The sequence below is a fragment of the Saimiri boliviensis genome, chromosome 13 (assembly GCF_048565385.1).
Source record: "Saimiri boliviensis isolate mSaiBol1 chromosome 13, mSaiBol1.pri, whole genome shotgun sequence".
NCBI classification, from domain to species: Eukaryota; Metazoa; Chordata; class Mammalia; order Primates; family Cebidae; genus Saimiri; species Saimiri boliviensis.
In genome coordinates, this window is record NC_133461.1 from 98,352,709 (window position 1) to 98,361,062 (window position 8,354).

Consider the following 8,354-nt stretch of genomic DNA (forward strand, 5'->3'; position numbering starts at 1 on the left):
AGGCTCTGCTACGTCCTGCCTGTGAATCTCTTCAGGAAACCAGAGCTTCCCTCGTTTACCTTTTCTCCTACGAAGGGAAGCAGACTGGAAGAAACAGTCCAGTATTTGACCCACGCCTCAACAAACCCTACTATCCAATATGGTGCAGCTTACCAAAGGTCCTACAACTTTGTCAATGTACTTTGAGTAATTGTGATGAAATACTGCATGTGATAAGCAAACTGTGGAAATTTATATCAGATTTTTGGTGGCATATAGTTATATAATTGTGTACCGTGTGGTTTTAGGATGTCATTCTTCTGAGTTCTTCATCATGAGTGAAGTCTTTTTTCTCTTTCTTATATTGTAAGCTCCATTTCTGCTTTATGTGCATTTAACTACATCTAACTACAGATGGTTCACAGCCACAATGGTTTGACTTACAGTTTTTTAACTTTAGATTTGGTGTATCTGGGTATTACCTGCATTTTAAATTTGAAAATTTTGGATGTACAATGAGATTATCCGGACAGAGCCCATGCAAAGTCATGAGCATGTAGACTTACCAGGATTTGACTTAGATTTTACAGCTTTAAGACAGGATTATTAAGGCTTACCCCCATCTTAAGTAGAGAAACATCTGTGTTGCATAATGCTACAAGATGTACATCTTTCTGTCTTCCTGTTTTTGTATATGATGATGTGAGCATGGGAAAACGCTAGGAAATACACTTAGTAGGCTGTTTATATGTGTTGCCTAAATGCAAATTGACAATCAAAAATGACTAGAAATATAATTAGCAATAGGGGAAGAAATAATCCCTCTCTGCGAAAGGAAATGACTGCGTTCCAGTTCTCCCTCCTACGCCCTGTGACTGGACCAGGTTTTGATGACTGGCAACTTCTCAAGAGTCGGTCTGCCTTAGTTGATGATTTTAGAGGTATATAGATGTCTATACTTCTGGTCTGGTGCAGAGTCCATGCCTGGTATGTGTTATCAGGAGAGAACTGCCTGGTCACCCTTCCCTGGGCCGACAACACCTCTTCTACCTTGGACAGCTAGTTCTGTAGAATCCCCAGGACAGGACTGTGGGTGAGTGTATTTGTTCTCACCCTACAGTCACATCTGTTGACAACGTATTTGAAAACCCAGAGCTCCAAAATTTATCTTATTAATATCCCATAACCTAACCTCCCCTCCATAATTTCTGTTCTTCCAGAATGTCTTCCCAGTGTACACTACAAATGCCTAGAACATACAGAAACCAAGGCTGGGTGTGGTGGCTCATGCCTGTAAATCTCAGCAGTTTGGGAGACTGAGGTGGAAAGATCACTGGAGCCCATGAGTTCAAGAGTAGCCTGGGCAAAATGGCAAGATCCCATCCTTATAAAACTTCTTAAAAAAAAATTTAGCCAGATGTGATGGCATATGCTTATAGGCCCAGCTACGCGGGAGGCCTGAGTCCAGGAGGCTGAGGTTGCAGTGAGTGTGTTCATGCCACTCCACTCCAGCCTGGGTGACAGAGCAAGACCCTGTCTCAAATAACAAAAATAAAAATAATATACGAAAATGAATGGACTCACAGTCTTCACAGTGTTTCAAGTTCTTGCTTTTTAAATTTTACAATAGATCTTGAATAATATTTCATTTTTGTCCCTGGAATTTTCTGTCCCTCTTTAACTGTTGCACAGATTTCCTCAATGCTGGGGTGAGCTGAGCACTAAAAAGTGTGCCGAGTAAAGACTTTAGGAGGGTAGCCAGGTATAGTGGCTCACGCCTGTAATCCCAGCACTTTGGGAGGGCGAGGCAGGCAGATCACAAGGTCAAGAGATCAAGACCATCTTGGCCAACATGGAGAAAACCTGTCTCTACTAAAAATGCAAAGATTAGCTGGGTGTGGTGGTGCGCACCTGTACTCAGGAGGCTGAGGCAGGAGAATCGCTTGAATCTGAGAGTAGGAGGCTGCAGTGAGTCAAGATATGTCACTGCCCTCCAGCCTGGCAACAGAGCAAGACTCCCTCTCAAAACAAGCAAACAACTGTAGTGGGAAGTCTGGTGGAGGGTTCTAGAAAAGACGAGCTGGTATTCTGTGTAGTGTGGGGCTCCATCTCCCCGTCTCTGTTCTGGATGGCAGAAGTGGCCCAGGGAGGGCAAAGATATTTTGGGTATAACCCCAAAAGCAAAGACAGACAAATAGGATTACATCAAACTAAAATGCTTACGAAAAATAAAGGAAACAATCAACAGAGTGAAGAGATAACTTACAGAATGGGAGAAAATATTTTTGAACTGTATCAGATGAGGATCTAATATTGAAAACATAGACATACCTTAAAGATACTGCACGTTAGCTTCCAGACCACCACAGTAAAGTGAGTCACACAATTTTTTTGTTTGTTTTCCAGTGCATATAAATGTTACGGGTACAAGGCTGGGCACAATGGCTCATGCCTATAGTCCCAGCACTTTGGGAGGCCAAGGCAGGGGAATCACTGGAGCTCAGGAGTTCCAGATCAGCCTAGGTAACATGGCAACACCCGTTTCTACAAAACACACAAAAATTAGCAAGGCATGGTGGTTTGTGGACCTGTGGTCCCAACTACTTAAAAAGCTGAGGCAGGAGGATCGTTTGGGCCCTGGAGGCAGAGGTTGCAGGGAGCCAAGAATGCACCACTATAATCCAGCCTAAGCAACAGAACAAGCACCCATCTCAGACACAAAACAAAACGAAAATAAAGTGTAAAACAAAAAGTTATGGGTATCCTATACTGTAGTCTGTTAAGTTTGCAACCGCATTGTGTCTTTTAAAAACAATATATGGTGACGGATCACGCGCCTCACCAGCCCTGCCCAGCTTTCCCTCTGGCCTACCTGACCGCGGTGCGTCTCGTGCGTCTCGTGCGTCTCGTGCGTCTCTCATTCTCCCCACCTCGTGGCCGGCGGCAGCCCTCCAGCTTTGGCTCGGTGGACTGGCTCTCCCAGAGCAGCTGCCCAGGACCGAACCACACCCCAGGCCTGCCGGTGTCTCCCCGGGAGCCTCCTTGTCTCGGGCCAGACATCCAGCACCAGGAGCCCCTCAGGCCGTCAGCATCGAGGAATCTAGGTCCTCAAACCTGCCTGCTCCGGAGAGGACTGCGGCTTACTTCACCACCAAGCACATCAGGGGCCTGGAAGGCGACTTCCGGCACCACCAGTACCGGGGCCTTCTGGACCGGAAGAGGCTGGCCAGGGAGATGCCGCTCTCAGAGGTCCAGATAAAAACCTGGTTTCCAAATCGCCGGATGAAACACAAGCGGCAAGTGCGGTCTCCCGGCTGAACAGCCCCTTCTCGGGGTCTCTCCACGTGCCCTCGACTTTCCACTCACCATCTTCTGGCCTTGCCAGTGGCCTGCAGCTGCTGTGTCCTTGGGCACCCCTGCAGGGCCCCAGGCTCTGATGCTACCCTCTGGCTCCTTGTGGGGTCTCTGCCAAGTGGAACAGGAGGCCTTGGCCTCTGCGTGGGCTTTCTGCTGCGGGCAGCCTCTGGTGGACCACCCCCCACCGCCCAAGCCCAGGAAGTGGCGTGCAAACGCTGGGACCAGCCCTGTCCATGGGGCGCTGGGGCCTGTGTGCTCTGCCAGAGACAGGGGATTCATTTTGAGGAAGCGCCTGTGACTCCCTGCCTCCCACCCACGTGGTCTGTGCAGATAAGATCTGGCGCTTACCAGCTGTTCTTTCTGCATCATGGCGGCACCTCTCACCCTGACCCACGAAAAAGTTTGTAGATTTCTTGAGAATATATGTATTAAAACCACTTCTTCACTGAAAGTTAACAAAAGGGTCGGTTTAGGTAAATGAAGGGCCCCTGAACACAGCCAAACACAGAAGTGGCTTGTTATGGGTAGGGCTTTCAGCATATGATACTTTCTTTCATCATAATAAAAATTAGTTGGGCCTGGTGGCGCACAACTGTAATCCCAGCTACTCCGTTGGCTGAGGCAGGAGAATCGCTTAAACCCGGGAGGTGGAGGTTGCAGTGAGCCGAGATCACACCATTGCACTTCAGGCTGGGCAACAGGGCAAGACATCATCTCCAAAAAAAAGGCGGGGGTGGGAAGGGGAATATGTATAGCTTAATTTTAAAGTATTTTATTGTTAAAAAATGCTAATGATCACCTGAGCCTCCAGCACATCATAAGTGTCTTGGGGGAGTGATGACTATCTGGGCCAGTGGCATGGGGGTAAAATAATTTGCTAAGACACTTCTAGATAGAAAAATACAGATTTATCAGGGAAAGTATGAAAATACATTGCAAGAGAGCAATGGGCAGCCAGCAAGAGAATAGCGTCTGCAAGGAAACAAAGGCCTGCTGGAGATTCTGTAAGTTAGTGCTTGGGCCGCAGACTGCGATGTGCAGTAAGATAATGCCAAAGTTGCAATGCCCTAACTTGCATTTTTCCTATCAGCCGAGGGTCTGGGGATAGCTGGGTGCAGGATGATCGTGAGTTATTTGTGCTGGAGGACTGTGTGTCCTGGACCTTGAAGAAAGGCAGACTTGTAGTTCATCTGCTGCTTCTTTTTGCTGTCCTCTGCTTCTGCCAGCCTGACTTCTTTTGTCTAATTAGGACTCCACATTAACCTTTTTTGCTGGTAAGAGGGTCTTGCCTCACTGTTGATGGCTGCTGACTGATCAGGGTGGTGGCTACTGAAGGCTGAGGTGGCTGTGGCAGTTTCTCAAAGTAAGACAATGAAGTTGGCTGATCAACAGTCTCTTCATTTCACAAAAGATTTCTCTCTGTACCTTGTAATGCTATTTGATAATAGCATTCTATCCACAGTAGAACTTCTTTAAAATTGGAGCCAATTCTCTCAAACCCTGCAGCTGTTTTATCAACTAAGTTTATGGAAGAGTCTACATCCTTTGTCATTTTACCAGTGTTCACAGTGTCTTTACCAAGAGTAGATTTCATTACAAGAAATCACTTTCCGTGTTCATTCATAAGAAGTAACTCCTAAAAGTTCAAGATTTATCATGAGGTTACAGCAATTTACTTACATCTTCAGGTTCCCTTCTAGTTCTCTTGCTGTGTCCACCACATGTGCAGTTACTTCCAGCCCTGAAGTCTTGAACTCTTCAAAGTAATCCCTATGAATGGGCAAACAGCTTTACCTCTCCCAATATAATAGGATTCAGGAAAAAGAATGTGACCAGGCTATGATTATATAGTGCAGATACTTTATTTTATATACGAGTAACTCAAGACCTATTTTATCTTCACGATTCTCTGAATGGCAACAGGGCCTGGATTTTATGATCTGGGGATACCATTCAGTTTGGGACAACTATCACTAGGTTTGGAAACACATGGCCAAGTCCCCCTGGTGAGACTGCCCCATGTCCCTTGCCTGTCAGGACCAAATCATTACCAGTCCTGTCCATTTCACCTCTCAGAGCTCCCTGTATCTTTCTCTGCTTTCCATTTTATCTGCCCATGTCTCGACTGGGCCTGGGTATTTCTGGGATGTTCTCACATGTCCCAAGCTGCTCACGTCATGAGCCTGGTTCTTGAGCAGGACTGCGGGTGTTGAGCAGTGATCCTCAGCCAGTATCACACTAAATGGGTGGGTCTGGCATCCTGTGTGCTGGACAGGCAGGCATCGGTTCAACACTGAAGGAGGGGAACAGCTATCCTAGCGCAGATCTTTACAGTGATTCTGCAGGGAGAGGGTGAGGCAAACCTGCCGGGCTGGAGGATAAGGAGGAAAGCCAAGCAACAGGCTCATGCTGAGAGATGGTAAAGTCCACATCAGAAGAGTCAAAGAAAAGGGCAAAAGTGACTTTGCATGTTGGTCACTTTCAGGACAGGTGGGCGAAATGTCGCTTACCATGATTGCAGCCGTCTATTCAGAAAATGCACTAAAAGATCACTACTTGTCCAATCTCCAGACATTAGGCATTGTCAATAAACTAAAAGAAATTTTAAACATTTAATGACATTCCATATGGTGGGCGTTTTACATGCAGGCAGTGAGGTGGTGGGCACCATGACTGTCTTCTTTACTACCTGGGGCAGAATGTGGCCCTCTTCCTCAGTTTTCCTGTGATAAAATGGACATGATAAGATATTTCCAGTGTGCTTCATGTTTGAGAGCGAGTTCAGGAGCAGCCCCTGGCAGAAATGGAATACTGAGCTCTCAAAGGTTCTAGCTGTCTTCTCTGAATGCTGTGCCCACATTCCCGGGGGGGGGGGGTCTCATGGGCATCATCCCATAGCCTCGCCTTGACCTTCACACAGTTTATTGCAGGAGCACCAGGAGGTCCATCGAGGCGGTAACTGCACAGGTCCAGCTGCCTATTGGAATAAAGGGTGGATTCTGAAATACGCTGTGAACTGTATACACAGTAGGGTGGCTGGCTGGCCAGGTTTCTTCCTCCTCCTTCCCCTTTCCCCTTCCTGTATCCTTTCTTTCCCTTTCTCCTTTCCTTTCTCCTTCCTTATTCCTTCCTTTCTCCTCTCCTTTCCTTTCCCCTCCTTCTCTTCCTCCTTTTTTTTTCTGTTTTTCATTTTCACGTGTAAATTCTTTAGATGTACCACAAGGTATGGGCCACCATCCAGGATACTTTAATGCTTACATCATTTTGCTCAAGAAATAAAATAGAATAATTACAAACGCAGGTGGAAACCCCACAAACATGTCCATCGCCTCTCCCTCCCTGCAGCAAATGCTTGCCTAGTGATTATATCTCTAATTTAAGGAGTATCACAGGAATGGTTTCTTGACGGAAGGTAGCAACAAACGGAAGGACAGCATAAGACTCCTCAGTGCATTACCCCTTTCTAATACCTTATGAGTGCTTATATGACGATGTCATAAAGCCTGCACTTCCTGCTCTGACATTTAAGGCCCTCCGTGGTTTGACCTGTCCCATACGACATGGCCTTCCAGTCTCTCCAACCAGATGTTTTACTTCTCTTTTACTTGAAGACCTTCTCCCCAGTGAACAGTCAAACTAGGCTAGTCGTTTATGGCTCATTCCATGGACATCTGCTTGTTGCCAAATTCATTAGGACCCAGGTCTAACTCTGAAGCGACCAATCCCTTTCATCTTCCTTATTACAATTACCTCAGCCTATATGCCCTCCTCCGTTTCATCCCAAAGGTCTCTCCCTCCTCAGAAACACAGCAGCTATTTTCTCACTCCTTGCTTGGCACAAATATTCCTTACTTTTTATTGTCATTTTCCTTTGGCTGACTGCATATATTCTGTTAAAGTACTAAGTTACTTATTTTCCTTTTTTTGAACATCAGGTTCAAAAAACAGGTATCTCCTTGTTTTCCACATTGACAGAGCAGAAAGCTTGAGCCCAGGAGGTGGAGGCTGCAGTGAGCCCTGTGCTCCAGCCTGGGTGACAGAGTGACACCCTGTCTCAAAAACAAAACAAAAAACTAAAGAATTGTACATTACCTTTTGTCCAGGAGATGCCTTTTATAAGACTATAATCAATGACAAAATGAATATGTCAGTAGATTAAATTTCTTAACATTAATAATTTTGCATATGAAAACATTTGGCCAAATAAAAAGGCAAACAAGCAAGCAGGAACCTATGATCTGCATTTGAGAAAGTGCATGGGCAGGGACGCATGTCTCAATAGGCGGATGCAAGTTGTAAACCATCAGTTTGAAGAGAGAATCAAACAGCTAATAAACATGTGAAACCTAAGTGCAAAAATAAGAAAATGCATATTTAAGTTAATTAATGTCTTCCTTGTTGGAGAAAACAAAAGAGCAAGCGCATCAGATCAAGATGAATGAAGTGTTGCTGGAATCAAAACTGTGCATGTGTGTGTGGTGTGCACAGGGGTGAGTGTGTGCAGAAAAAACCTCTGCACATCATCACAGTGATTCTATTTCTTTCAGGAAGCCATCCTATGAACTTGGTTAGAAAAGTTGCCCAAGATTGATTTTCAAATGCATATACAAACTCTGGGCTCTAAGCCCATCGGGGGACTGCAGACTCCCTTCCTCACCTTCAGAGCGGCACTCCATGCTGTGTGTTGGGAGGGGACCAGACTGGAGTCAAAGGTCAGGGAAAGGGGCACTGGCCTAGAGACCAGGAGTCAGCGTGGGGCACACCTGGGCCTCCTGGAGCTGTCGGCGAAGAGGGAGAGCGGGTCCTCCTGGACAAGGGCAGCGGAAAATGGGTCTCTGAGGTGCCTGCAGGGCTGAGCCACCCGAGTCCACTGATGGGGATGCAGGGAAGAGCTGGTGTCTCTCTCCCCAGAGGGAGGAGCAGACAGGAGAGAGACGGGGAGGAGGTGTGAGAACCTGACACTTTAAAATCCAAGGAGTCATGGGCAGGAACCTCCCCCAACCCACCCCCGCATACCC

The 8,354-nt window shown here is 46.5% G+C and overlaps 1 pseudogene; it reads left to right on the forward strand.

Annotated features, from left to right (window-relative positions):
• The first annotated feature begins 2,797 nt into the window (after window positions 1-2,797).
• Window positions 2,798-3,620, forward strand: LOC101043590 (homeobox protein VENTX pseudogene; annotated as a pseudogene).
• Window positions 3,621-8,354: the final 4,734 nt, after the last annotated feature.